Below are 14,073 nucleotides of genomic sequence, written 5' to 3' on the forward strand. Positions count from 1 at the left end.
TTGATGCAGTCCACATATCAGTCGTAATTGCAACTTTTCCCACATGATCATCAAATAATTTTTTTAGGTTTGCTTTCTCACTTGTGAACATCTTCAAAATATCACTTTTGAGAGTATTACGACTGATTATCTTGAATGTTGGATTCAAACTATGAACAAATTTTCTAAAGCCAATATGCTCAACAATAGACAAGGGATACTCATGGAGAATAACCATATTAGCTAACTCTTTCCTTGATACTTCTTGATTAAATACATGGTTTTCTATTCTTGTTGAATCATGTCTACGATTAATAGACAATAATTGTTGTCGCACATCGATCTTCACTACATGCTTTTTAACACACCTATTCTCAATATGGTCTTTTAAATGGGAGGTCCCATTTTTACTATTACCTGAGAAGAGGTTATTACAATGTAGACATCTTGCTTTTGCTACACCATTGATTGTCAACTTCTCAAAATGATTCCAGACTTCTGATTTGAGCCTTTTAGGTTGACGTGGAGGTAAATCCATGGAATTATGTTGTGAACTAAAATCCTGTTGTGTGGACTGATCATTAGTAGGCATAGTCGCTTGTTTAGTAGAGGCTAATAGCGGTGGCATCTCCATCTCAGGAGGAGCTGATGACTTTGACGCAACACTACTTTCTTCCATGTCCATGAAATCTGTTGTTATATAAGTGAAAGATCAGTATTAATTAACAAAACAAACCTCTCAAGGCTTCCACAACCATAAATTATTAAAGTTTACATGCAACTATAACAAGATCTAACTATAAGAATATGAAATTGGCAAATTGCCACACGCAAATGTCCAAATTATTCTAAAAAACCTAACTTATATACATTACAATCCCAAATTCTAATTATAATTAAAGTCAAAACTCAAAAGCTAGATATTTTCTTATCTAATTTCCAGATTTTTCGTACAAGTATACTACCTAAACCACTTGCAAAACATGAAATTAATTAGTATGACTTTATCATCTTTGATCTGCAAGTTTTTCTTGATTTAATTTCTTGTTTTATAAATTACATAATGTTTGTTCCTTCTGATTTAACTAAGAAACGAAAATTAATTTACTGAAAATTCATGAGAATTATTTAACTAATGAACAAAAATAATGAAAAATAAAGAGAAGAGTAATAATAAAGTGTTCTAACCAGTTTGCCGATGAAATTAGAGCGGTTGATGACAGCGAAACTCGTCGAAATGGTGTAGCTCTGAAGATGCGGCTAGTCGGAAATTAGATCTAGGGTTTGAACTTTAGATGAGAGAGAAACAAACTCATAGAAATGATTTTCTATTCTATGATTCTATCAGTAACTTCTAGATGTTAAGATGTAGTAAATAATATTATATATATATATATATATATATATATATATATATATATATATATATATATATATATATATATATATATATATATATATATATATATATGGATGGATGGGTGGATCGGGTGATGGGTTGGATGAAGGTCCACCCGAATCCGACCCGATCCGTCACCCGATCCATCCGTCATCCATTTATAATCCGCCTTTGATCGAGTTTTTATCCATATTTTCGGGTCGAATGGATCGGTTATCCGCGGGTTCGGGTGAAATTGCCAGCTCTAGGCAAGGCTACCCTACCGGGCGCGAGCAGCACGACCCCAAAAAAAAAAAAAAAAAAAAAAACGACCCCTTCCGTCGACCCCCCCCCCCTTTTCCCTCTTCATCTTTTATTTCTTTTTCTCATACTCCACTTCAACCCCAATTCTTTTCATCAATTACCACCATTATTCATCTCCAATTTCACATCTTTATCCATCATCTACTTCTTTTCCATCATCCTTTTCATCCCTTTTCTACCAATTTCCCACCATACCCATATTTTTCTAGAGAGAGAAAGCTTGAGTGTTCAACAATGGCTACAAGGAAGAGGAGTAGGATTGCAACTCAAGAACCGGCCTTGGATCTCAAGAGTGTGCCGGAATTCCCTCATATCAAGTTTGTGCGGCAATTTCCAAATCAAAAGGTTAGATTTTTGGAGCTTATGCATCGAAAGGTAATTCCTACCCGTTTTATTGATCATGCTTTTCTTGGTAAGTTAGGAATTAATGATGAATGTAAGCTTTTATTTTCAAAACTTGGTATGAATCAACTATTCAACATGGTTCATAATACTTATGAAGATCTTACTCTTGAATTTTTGAGTTCTTTTGAAATTGAAAAGGGGAGGAATAGGTTGGTAACTTATGTCTCCTATAGATTGTTAAACAAGTCTCATAGACTCACCTTGGATGGGTTTGCTAGGAAATTTGGGTTGCCATCACAAGGATTATAAGCTCAACCGGACCAATTAATTTCAGGGAATCTTTGGCTAGCCTTGACAGGAGAACAATTAGATTCTTGGCAACATGCCTCTGCTAGCAAAATTCACCAACCTGCCCTTAGGTTTTGGACCCGTAGTACAGGGTGGACTATTTTTGGGAGGATAGAGCCTCATAATGTGAGAGTATATGAGGTTGCAATTTTGGGTAGTCACTTAAAATCACAACCCCCCGAACATGAAAATCACCATGAACATAGCCCACCTTTTCGCCCTTCACCTTAGGAAACAAAGTTGCACTTTCACCACCCTCAAGGCCAATGGTGAGCGCACTCAAATCCCTATAATTCTTGCTGGTCTGTGACTCATTTGGCGGTCAAGGAGGGTTTTGTTGAAGCAAGCAAACAACCCGTAGTAGGTCCTATCTTTCTAGATCAACAATATTTCATCTCTACGGGTTGGATTTCCATAGAGTCGAGTACTATTCGATGGCTTATAGGTAAAACCTCCCGTTCTATCTTTTACCTGCACCCGAGCTTGCTAGGATTCACCCTAACCAGCCTTCCTATCTCTTGGAGATCCCGGGTCAGCCACTCCCTCCTATTGCCCCAGTTATGACCAACTTTACCTACTCTAGGCGATCAGATGCGGGAGCTTCTTCTTCTTCCGCCCCCTCCGATCATGACACCATTATGGCCGGTATCCGTGGTCTTGAGCTATCCCATCAGGGCTTATCCTCTCGTATTCAGACCATAGAGACTGACTTTCGCCTATGTATGTATCCTATTTATGACTATTTATGCAGGCAAGGTCACATTTCAAGGGACGGTCAACACCCTTCTTGGTATGTCATCCCCGATGAAGGGAACTCTGCAGGTGCAAATGGAGCAGCTGATGATGATGTTGACGATGACGAGGACCTTGACTGAGGTTCTTGAGTAGCGCTCTACCTACCCCTCGTTGCAATGAGGTCATTGCCGAGTGTAGCTTGGGGGAGGATGTATATAGCTTTTGCTTTGGTATGTTCTCTTTTTCTCTTATGTCTTGGTAAATAGATTTAATTGCTTTGAGTAGTTTAGTTTTATTGCTTGAAAAAAAATGAAAAAAAAAGTGAATCATGACGATGAACAGCTAGTAAACTACTTCTTTGTGCCCCTATTCTTGATGATTAAAAGGTTTTTGGCTTGATTTTGATTGAAAGACTTGCAATACGGATTAAATGATCATGATCTGATTTTGGATTGTCTTGACCTAATGGAAGTCAACTTTGCTCAACTGTGTATGAATCTGTAGCTTTACTGTGTTAGCTGTGAGGCTTGAGCCTTTATTATTCATTCATGTGTGTTAGTTCCTGGTGTGACATTGATCTTAGTTTTGACTTGAGACTTTTAGTAGTGTGTCATGGTACATTGCACATGCACGATGAGGAGGACGAAGGCCATGTTCGTTAGGTAGCCTTAAGATGAATTTAGAAACGTTTGTCCCCTTCTTGCTCACCCATGTTGTAGCCTTGTCCATATTCTTCATCTAAGTCACAAAATTAACCTATCGACCCCAGTTAGTAACTTATCCCAAGTCTAGCTTGGGGGAGCCATCTATCTTGGTGTTCTCTCTGGTTTGTGATGATATTGAGCTTTATGTGAATTTTGGAGAAGAAAAGTTTGAAGGTTCTTGATTTATTTTCTATACAACCTATTGTTGAAGCTCTTATAGGAATTTATAAAAAAAAAAAAAAAAAAAAAAAAAAAAAAAAAAAAAAAAAAAAGAGAGAGAGAAAAGAGAAGAAAAAAAAAGTTTTCAGCTTCTTGAAAGATAAACAAAAGAGCTTCGAAAATAAGAATATTGTAATGAATTGTTATGTAGGGTGAATAAGGTGGAAGTTTCTCATAATTCTATTTATTTTTGGAGCGTGTATTCTTGTGAATTAGTTCGATGGGATTTTGATTTGTAGTGTTCATTTTTGATGGCTTTCCTGAGGGACTATATTTGCCTACATTTTCCAAATTTTTCCTACCTATTTTTCACCCGGCCTACATTACAAGCTTGAAAAAAAGATCTTTCGACCTTCGTGTATAGTATTGTGTTCATATGAAACGAGTCTTTTGTCAAAATGATGGAGTATATGTCACATTTCGAGTCGACTTTTGACTAGGTTGAGCGGCATTATAACCCTTTAAACACGCGAGTGTTGTGAGATAAAGGGGGTTTATCATTATTAGTGGGGATGGAGAGGGATCGGGCTCATTTTTAGCTCGCCACATAAAATCGTGCGGAGTGACCACTAAGTGAGATATTCTAGTCATCGATTCCTTATGTGTGCATGGTTGACTCTGTTTGATGGCCATTCAGGTTGATTGATAGTCTGAATGAGGTGATTGGTTGGCTGAGATGCTTGTGTGTCCAATTTTGATTTTGAGTTTGGTATTTTCAAATGTATTATGGGGTGAAGCATGTTTATTTGGTTGTTAATTGTCGTTGATTGTCTTGCTTGAGGGCAAGCAAGAAGTTAGCTTGGGGGAATTTGATGTACACGTGTTATACCATATTTTACCCTCATTTTATAGCTATTTTCGTATGGTTTTTGAGCTCTACGGAGCTATTTCTCACTAACATTCTCTTCTCTAGTGTGGCTTGGTCTATTTAATTGATTTTTGTAGGTACATGAAGATTTTCGGATAATTTGGACCTATTTTGGATAACCACGAGAGCTTATTAAGATGGAGGAGCATTTTCAAGTGTCCTCCCTGGCAGGGCAACATTGCCCTGGTGGCCAGGGCGAAGGAAGGAGAAGAGATTAGCAAAGTATTAATACAAAGTATCTTCCTCCCATCGCCCTAGCAGGGCAGCATTGCCCTGGCAGCCAGGGCGGAGATGAATTGTGTTGTTATGAGCTTCAAAGGACAGCAATCGGAGTATGTCTTGCGCGTCCGACCGGGCATCATTGCCATGGCAGACCGGGCAAACGAAGTACGAAGATTGGAGGCTTTAGAAGAGGCGCAAGGTGTGAGAATGCTTCTCACGCCCGACCGGGCATCATTGCCCTGGCTGCCCAGGCAATGTGTCGAAGACCTCGTTTTCCTATTTTTTCGGGATTTCTTATTTTATGGGTTATAAATAACCTTTGTAAACCCAACTAAAACACACTTAGTTATTATCTTGCAGCTTTTAAACCTTCATTAGAACCCTAATATTCTCTCTAGATCTAGATTAAATTGCACTTTCAAGTTTTGATCTTTGTTCATCAACAATTGGTACTATTCTTCATTCAAGTAATTGGTATTCATCTTTACTTCTTTTTTTACTTTTATTTGTTTATTAATCATGTTTTCTTCATTGAATATTGTTTTTGCTTTCGTTAATATGCGTGAGTAGTTTCCTTATTCTAAGATCTAGCGAAACCCGAATATGATTGATGCATGATTTAATTCTTTAAATTCTCTAATGATAATTGTAATTGATATGCTTAATTGATTGTGCTCATCCCAATACTAGATTAGGGATAATTGGTTTTGTTGTTAATCCATTGTTTTAATCGCAACGGGAGTTGGGTTTTGACGGGTTTGAATAAATCAATTAAGGGTTTGAACTTCATCACAGGTATAGTTGAATGGATGACTAGGAAGTTAGAGTAATGTGCTCAAAGTCTTTAATTTACATGATTCCACGGAAGTAGGCTTGATTGTGATTAGAGAAGCCATTGATAACTCGGGAGAGATCATTGGTACTATTCAGGGATTACTTTTCTTCTTTAATCAATTGAATTATATGTTAGGGGTAAAACGACTATTGCATTAATTGTATTCGTGGTGATGCTTGATCTTGGATGTATTTAGTATTTGATTTATCATATTATTTAGTTTAATCGCTTTTCCTTGCTAATTAGTTATTAATTCTTCCTTATTTGATTTGGTTACTTGCTTAGTAGTTACTTGAGTCTATTTAATTAGTTAAACCATAGTCTCTTGGTATCCGACCCTTGCTTGCTCGTCTACATAGTAGTGGTCTAGTTAGGTTTATTTTTGCTAGGTACGCGACACGCCTATCATGTCAGGTTATAGGGAACAACAAATCTGTTATCCAGTTTGACTCTGTTCTTTTCAATAAATTTGCCGTCGTCCCTTCTTTTGTACATTGGGTACCCTTCTTCATCAAATCTTGTGCTTTCAGTGAAATTCTTAGGGAAATGTTTCGAGCATTTCTCCTCTTTAATGCATGGAGAATTTTTTTTCATCGCACCACAAGAACCATGCATCATACTATCCCCAAGAATTTCATATAATTTAGGGCTCTCTATTGGATCTGGAATTTTAGCAGATATAACTCTATCAATATCCTTTGCGGTTGAAATCTTATCATCGAGATGCAAAAATAGAAGGATATGAGCATGAGGCAATCCACGCTTTTGAAACTCTATTGTGTAAACCACTGAAAGAAATAAACTTATGTCATTTAGCTGATAATCAAATATGTTTATGATACAATATCAATATTCGAAAATCTTATAGCATGTAAATGACATAATATAATAGCATTACAAACTTACAAGCATTAACTCTCCCAAACATTCTTTTATCTTTGAGATCATGTATTAATCGATCTAGTTTCATCTTGAAAACTCGGCATAGGATGTCAAGTCTATCCTCTGATTTGAGTCCCCTCTTTTGGACAAATCTATTGATTTCTGGCCATTTCGGATTACAAGTGGATGTGATAAATAAATCTAGGTATCCATAACACTTACATATGGCCATGGCCTCTTGATAATTTTGCATCATGTACCTAAGTCCTGCTGTAAATGATGAAGGTAAAACTACCCGTTCTCCAATGGAGGATGGATCTGTGTCTCCTCTCATTACAGCATCAACAAGGTTCTTGTATAATTCTGACCTTAATTGCTTCTGATGTGTTCGAATGTAATTTAGTCGTTCTGCCTCTATCATTGTATACGCATCAACTAAAAATTGTTGAAATAACTTTCTTGACATCAACAATGTTGCAGCTTCATGTAACCTGTCTGGAATCCTAAATGCAAAATACTCTCTAATATTTAATCGTTGTCGTTTCCTCATAGAATTTCCATCGGTGTCCCTCAACGGAATATCACCTCTATATCCATCCTCACTATATGGAAATAACAACGGGTACTGCATAGCAAGGTAAGAAGGATGAAGCTCATTAATTCGTTGTAGCATTCTTGATTGTCTTTCAACAATAATATCCCTATCTGCCGAACATCCAATATCTCCCACAATGAGAGCTGCCACTTCAGATGCACTTGGGAGGTTGTATGTCCTCCCATCAGTCTTTCTTTTGCCGAGAAGTTTTATTTTGACATTGGTTTCTTGTCCATCATTTCCCTTCCCAAAGTTCCCTTTATTCCCCTTTCTTCCATTAAAACCTCCAATCCCTTGAAAATTCCCATTTGGCTTGTGTTTCACCTCCGTGAGACTCGGAACTCTTTCTTTTCTCTCCCCCTAGGCTCTCAAACTCCCTTCCCTTGATTCCGTACAGGTGGGTTGTACGGCCATAAACTTCATCTAGGGTCTCAAAAGTAACTCCCCCTAGCTTCCCTTGGAGGGTCAAGGTTACACCTTGCTCAAATCTCTGAGCTTTGATGGCTTCAGTTGGGACAACTTCAGGTAAAAATCTCATCAACTCAATGAACTTGTTATAGTACTCACTGATAGTCATGTTCCCCATTCTCAGGTTGGTAAACTCCATACGCTTCTACCTTCTTAGGTAGGAAGGGTAAAACTTCTCCTTCAAGGCTTCCTTAAACTCATCCCATCCAAAGTTTGGTCTTTTAAACAACTCATCCTTTCTTTGAGCCCACCATAAGCCAGCTTCCTCCCTCATGTAATAAACACCATTGTTCACCCTCAACTCACTTGGGCAATTGATGGCATCAAACAGCTCTTTAAACTCCTTAATCCAGTTTTCAAGACTGGTTGGGTCTTCCTTTCCCAAGTAAACAAGTGGTTTTGCTGCAGCAATTCTCTTAAAGACTTCACTGTAATAGTCAAGTTTAGAGTTTCGGTTTCCCTTGTTCACCACTTTCGTGATGTTTTCAGTGTTATGGGTTAACTTTCTAAGGACCTTGCCTACTTTGGAACCAGATCGCTTATTTCTCATTCTTGAAGACATAATCCCTGGTTATTCATACCATTCTTGAAAATTAAAAGGAATACACCATGAAAACACTTAATGCATTCCAAAATATTGAAAAATCGAACAATAATCACTTCACTTAAGACATTTATTGAAAACATATAAAAGTAATTTAACCACTTAATCAGAATTCTCATAGTCAAAGTCTTTATTGGAAAGATCATAATCTGGATCATCATAGTTTGCCTTACCATTCACTCAATAAGCTTTAATAATTGGGCCAAGTGTAGTAGGATTTTAAGTTAGGTAAACTGGGTTGTAATCACTGTATTTTGGAGTATGGCTTGAGCTTTGAATTTGGCTATAGTGTGGGCTAGCAAATCCACAAATTGGGTTAGAAGAAATAGCATTGGACCTTTGGATCGAAGAAGGTGGATGATTCTTTAGGCTTGGTTATCTTTTACATGAATATGAAACATCATGAACTTTGGGCCTTTTGTAATGTGAAAATTGGCTTTTGGGCTTGGACGTCTATATGAGGTAGGAGTCTCATAACATGGAGTAGAAGAAGGAGAATGATAATTCTTATGCCTGTCAAAAGGTGGTATGAATCAATGGAGGAAACAAACTCTTTGCAAAGTCTTGGTTAGATAAAAGGGTAGTTGGAAGTTCAAGTAATGAAGTTGGTCAAATTCTTTCAAGGTTTAGTTCTCCCCAACTTTGGTGGTTCCACAACTCTCCTTTTAGGTTCATATATAGTCATGTTTAAGGTAGTACAAATCACTTTTGAATCGAGTCAAGGTTGCTAATCCCTTCACCTTTCAAGTAATAAATATTAAAGAACCTAATTCTTTACTTCATCCAATATATATTTAAACATATAAATAAATTAATTCAATAAACACATTAATGTTATTCCACATAAGCTATTCAAATCAAAACTCAATGAATTCCTTGTGTATGAAGTAATACGTATAAATCAACAAGTATAAACTAAGATGACTCAACTATGAGCATCAAAACATCATAATTTTTGAACCTCCCATCACCTTTCAAATAATACAAATCAAATAATTTATTCCTCATATCATCAATCATTTAAATTATCAATTCAATGGTATTTCACATAAGCAACTCAACTCATAATTTCCCTTTGCACTAAGCAATTCATAACTCAATAATAAACCAAGCATACTCAAGATCACCCAACCATGGGTAATAACTTAAACAAAAATTCGGACCTTATGACCATACTCTAAGGTGTTTTAACACCAACTCTAATGCACACATAATTACACAACTCAAGTTTCAATAGTTTCAATTCTTTTTGTTTTCGAAAATAATAATAATGTATTTGAGTCATGATATAGGACGGTCGAGCCCGCGTCTCCCAGGAAAGTTACCTACGACATTGAGGCGAGCCTTTCCTAGACAGAGAGTCGTACCCATTATAGGCCTCCGTAGAGAACCCGAGCATCCTTTTCTCACTCATCTTTCCACAAATATGAAAATAGTTTTTATTTAAAATTAATGCTTTTGACCTTCACACACAAATGCGAAACTTTATCCTATATGCCCTCTTAAGTCTACCCACAATTTTTAATTTATTCCAAATTTTAATCTTTTTAGGACCGGAAAATCTGATACCACTTTGTAACACCCCCAAATCTCCCTCTACGGAAATACTAGTATAATACGTATAATTATACCATAGAGATAGACTTAGGAGTGTTACCGCCGCGTGATTACGCAAGGCTACTCAAGATACTTAACTCAATAACAAAACTTGTAGCGGAAACTTAACTTTCTTTTATTAATACTTATAAAAATAGTAACATTGTTATGAGTACTCAAAATAAAGACGAGACCAACATTCCTAAACTAGGTGAAGCAAATCCCGGGACTCCCATATGCTCATTCATGACTCCACCTGAAAATAGTCAACACTGCTTACCATTACGGTAAACAGGGCGAACCAAAACAAATAGGAAATACGGATTAGCAAAATATGCTAAGTACGATAAGTGCAAGATAATGTAAACTCAATTTATTTGCAAACATGCTTTCAAAATCAATTCCAATAATTATTCTAATAATTCCAAACTCATTATTCCAAAATCAATTCCAATGATTCAACAATCAAAATAATTAATAAAACCAATTCCTTTAAAAATCCAATTCCTTTTAAATCCAATTCCTTTTAAATCTAATTCTTCACCCAAGTGTGCACACCCCCCAAACTAGTCTCCTTATATTACAAGGCTATTCTTGAGGAAAGACCCGGTCATACAAAGTCCAAGGCCTTATCAAATCAAATTCGCATAGTGGGATTACTAACATGCTTGTAAAGCTTTAATTCAATAATAATTCAATAATTCCTCCGTAAATAAAATAAACCTTCATAATAGGTTAAATCAAAACTCCTTTTTATCCAATCATGCTCTCAAAATCTGCCTTTTAATAAATACTTGAGAATAAAATCTTATATTAATAACTTTTCAAAATCAATCTCTTCCTTTGAAAACCCCTTTGATTTAATTCAACAAACTTTTCAAATCAATTTCTTTATTTAAACATGATAAATAATTCAAACCATTTAAAACACGATTTAAAACTCAATCGTTCAAAATACTTTTATTAAAACAAATATTAAAATCAATACCTCCAAACATAATTTATTTCATAAATCATAATTCAAATCAAATTCAATCATCATAAAATCATTCAAAACATGTTATTCAAACCAATCAATTTCAAAGGTATCTAGCCACCTAAACGTACCTTGATTCCGAATATCAATCAACACTTCGTACTTTCAAAGTTCAATCATGAATACACCTTGCAAATAACATAACCATAAGGTTATCACAACATAAACTCAAATCTAATGTGCATGGACTATAAAACTCTTTTAAAATAATACTTTAATATAAAATTGTAGCTTTGAAATAGGTATTTGTATTTTAGAAAACTAACCATGAAGAAGATAAAAGAATAGGAATAAAGAGAATTGAATTTTCGTTGGAAAGAATAGACAAAACTTGCAGAGGCCATAACTCCTTCAATATAACTCCGAATTGGGTAATTCTTGAGCCTAACCTCAAAGATTTTTTGAGAGAAACAATCTTCTGTGAAACGTCAATACCCCAAAAACTGACCAAAAGTGCCCGAAAACTACTAGATTCAAAGATAAACATGATGATTTGTGTAAAAAGAGGAGAAGAAAAATATGAAAAGGTTCAGGGAAAAGAAGAAGAAGAGAATTGGGTTTTTGGTGTGAAGAATATGAGAGGTATGAAGGGGTATTTATAGGCTCATGAATGAGGGAATTATGGTAGGAGAATGTAGGAAGAATTATGGTAAAAAAAAATTAAGGAATTACTTGGAGAAGTGAATAAAGAAATATGGAAACCTTTGATATTAAGGTGATTAAGAATAATAGAATTTAGGAAAGTGTGCTTGTCATGAAAATAATATGGCAGAAGAGATTAATTGGGGAATAATCAAAGATGAAATAAGGTAGGAAAATAAGATGATCAAATCTTTGTGAGATGGAAAAATAAAATTAAGGAAAATAAGAGATTTTGAGGAGATAATTGAAAATACAATTTACCAAATAAATCACCCAAAAATCCATCATGGTGGCCGAAAATTTGAGCTTTCCTAAGCTCATATTTTCGGACCTCCCTTTAGATATTTAGGGAATTAATTTGCTAATTTTAAGGAATTAAAAATAATTGTGTAAATAATATTTAGTGTATAAAATAACTAATTAAGAAAATACCAATTATTCACTAAATAAATTCACTACGAAAATCAGATTTTCTACACTTAGAAAATCCAAAAATCATAGCTTATTATTTAGGAAATTCGGACCTCCTAATTAAATAATTAAAATATAATTTTGATTAATTAAAATATCCGAAATATATATAAATAATCCGGTTTTTAAAATAAAATAAATGGGTAATAAATCTTATCCAAAATCCAAAAATAATAATTGAGTTTTTAAAATACTTTTGGCGCTAAAATTCAAATATCATTTCGGCTCCAAAATTCAAATAGTAAAATAAATTATTAACCCCTTTTTAAGAGAATACTAATTAATTAATTAATTAATTAATTAGAAATACATTTCAAAAATACGGGGTATTACAGTATGTCCTCCCATCAGTCTTTCGTTTGCCGATAAGTTTTAGTTTGACATTTTGAGAATCGTTAGAATTAAATCGATCTCTTGCCATTCTAAAAGCTTTAGCAATAGGGTTGTGTAGATCAAGCATTGTTTTGAGACCATCAATAATTGCATCTTCGAAATAATCAAAATTTCTTGAGTGGCCATAAAAAAATGTTAACTTAGTCTTTAATAAGTGATGTATGAGTTGATTAAATTTAATAGTTTATGAAAAAAAATGAAAGAAACTTATAAAAATACCTCATGGCACACTTTCTATTTGCAACCTCATTTTCTATGTCATATATGTAAAGTTGAGCAAATTTTGGAGATGATCCAGAATTTGGTAACAAACTTCCAATTCTATGATAGTTTTGACCGTGTAATTTGAAGACATAAGGTCATCGACCTTGGTTAATTGTCGTGTCAATCTTTCCTCCCATTGACGTAAATGCGTACAACATGTTGTAACCTCTTATATTCTCTTGAAAATGCTTACTTTTAGCATCATTATTCTTCAAAAATCTATTAAGTGGCGGTGGTGGTTCCTTTAGCAAAGGCAGTTGCACTTTCCCTTGCATACAACATAACGAAAACTTTGGATTTTTTTAATTCCGCTTCTTCTCTAGTCTTTCCTCATACCGCAACATCGCACCACAAAATCTACAAGTATATATTTGATCTCCTATATCCCAGTATTCTGTTTTATGATACAACCACGTTAGTTGATTACAAATACATGTTAGGAAAATAAATTGTAAGGAGAAGCACATTACCTTTCAATGAGTTAGCTGAGATATCATTTTCACCTAAACACAAAAAATCATAAATATTAAAATATGAGGTTGTTGAATTACTTAAAACTTTAATCAATAATAATGATAATCATTGTTATATAATTCCTTCGCTATCTGCAGTGTCGTCATTGATATTGGGATTTTCTTCTAAGGGAAAAACAGAGCTACTCTCACCTATATAGGAGGTTGCTGCATTACTTAAAACGTTATTTAATTATAATAATAATTATTACATTTTGTTATATAATACCTTGGTTAACTGCAGTGTCATCATTCATAGTACAATTTTCCTCTAAGGGCAAAGCAGAGCTACCCTCACCTGTATTTGAATAGACACATTCATTTCATTTAGAATATACTACGTACATTTTAATCAACACCAATAACAATACAAAAATTAGTACTACCCCTGATATTGTTACCAAGTTTGGAACGTTGTTGTCTCTTGACATTATGATTCTTCCATTTTGAATTACTTTTTTTCTGGGCATCAAAGTAGTACTTTTTCTTCTAAGTTGAGCCGCATCACATAGATTGGAAGTATGGATTCTCCGAAATTGGTTAGAACAAAGTGCACTTGATTTAAAAAAATCATCCAAAATTAATATGGCAAACAGATTACATTAAAATACTAAGAATCAAAAAGTTCTTTGAATGGTGGTTTTTTACAAAAA

The 14,073-nt window shown here is 34.8% G+C and overlaps 1 pseudogene; it reads right to left on the reverse strand.

Moving 5' to 3' along the window:
* The window catches only part of LOC145583835 (uncharacterized), a 40,291-nt pseudogene that overhangs the window by 25,568 nt on the left and 650 nt on the right, over positions 1-14,073 (reverse strand).

The sequence above is a fragment of the Chenopodium album genome, chromosome 16 (genome assembly GCF_948465745.1).
Source record: "Chenopodium album chromosome 16, dcCheAlbu1.1, whole genome shotgun sequence".
In the NCBI taxonomy this organism is placed as follows: Eukaryota; Viridiplantae; Streptophyta; class Magnoliopsida; order Caryophyllales; family Amaranthaceae; genus Chenopodium; species Chenopodium album.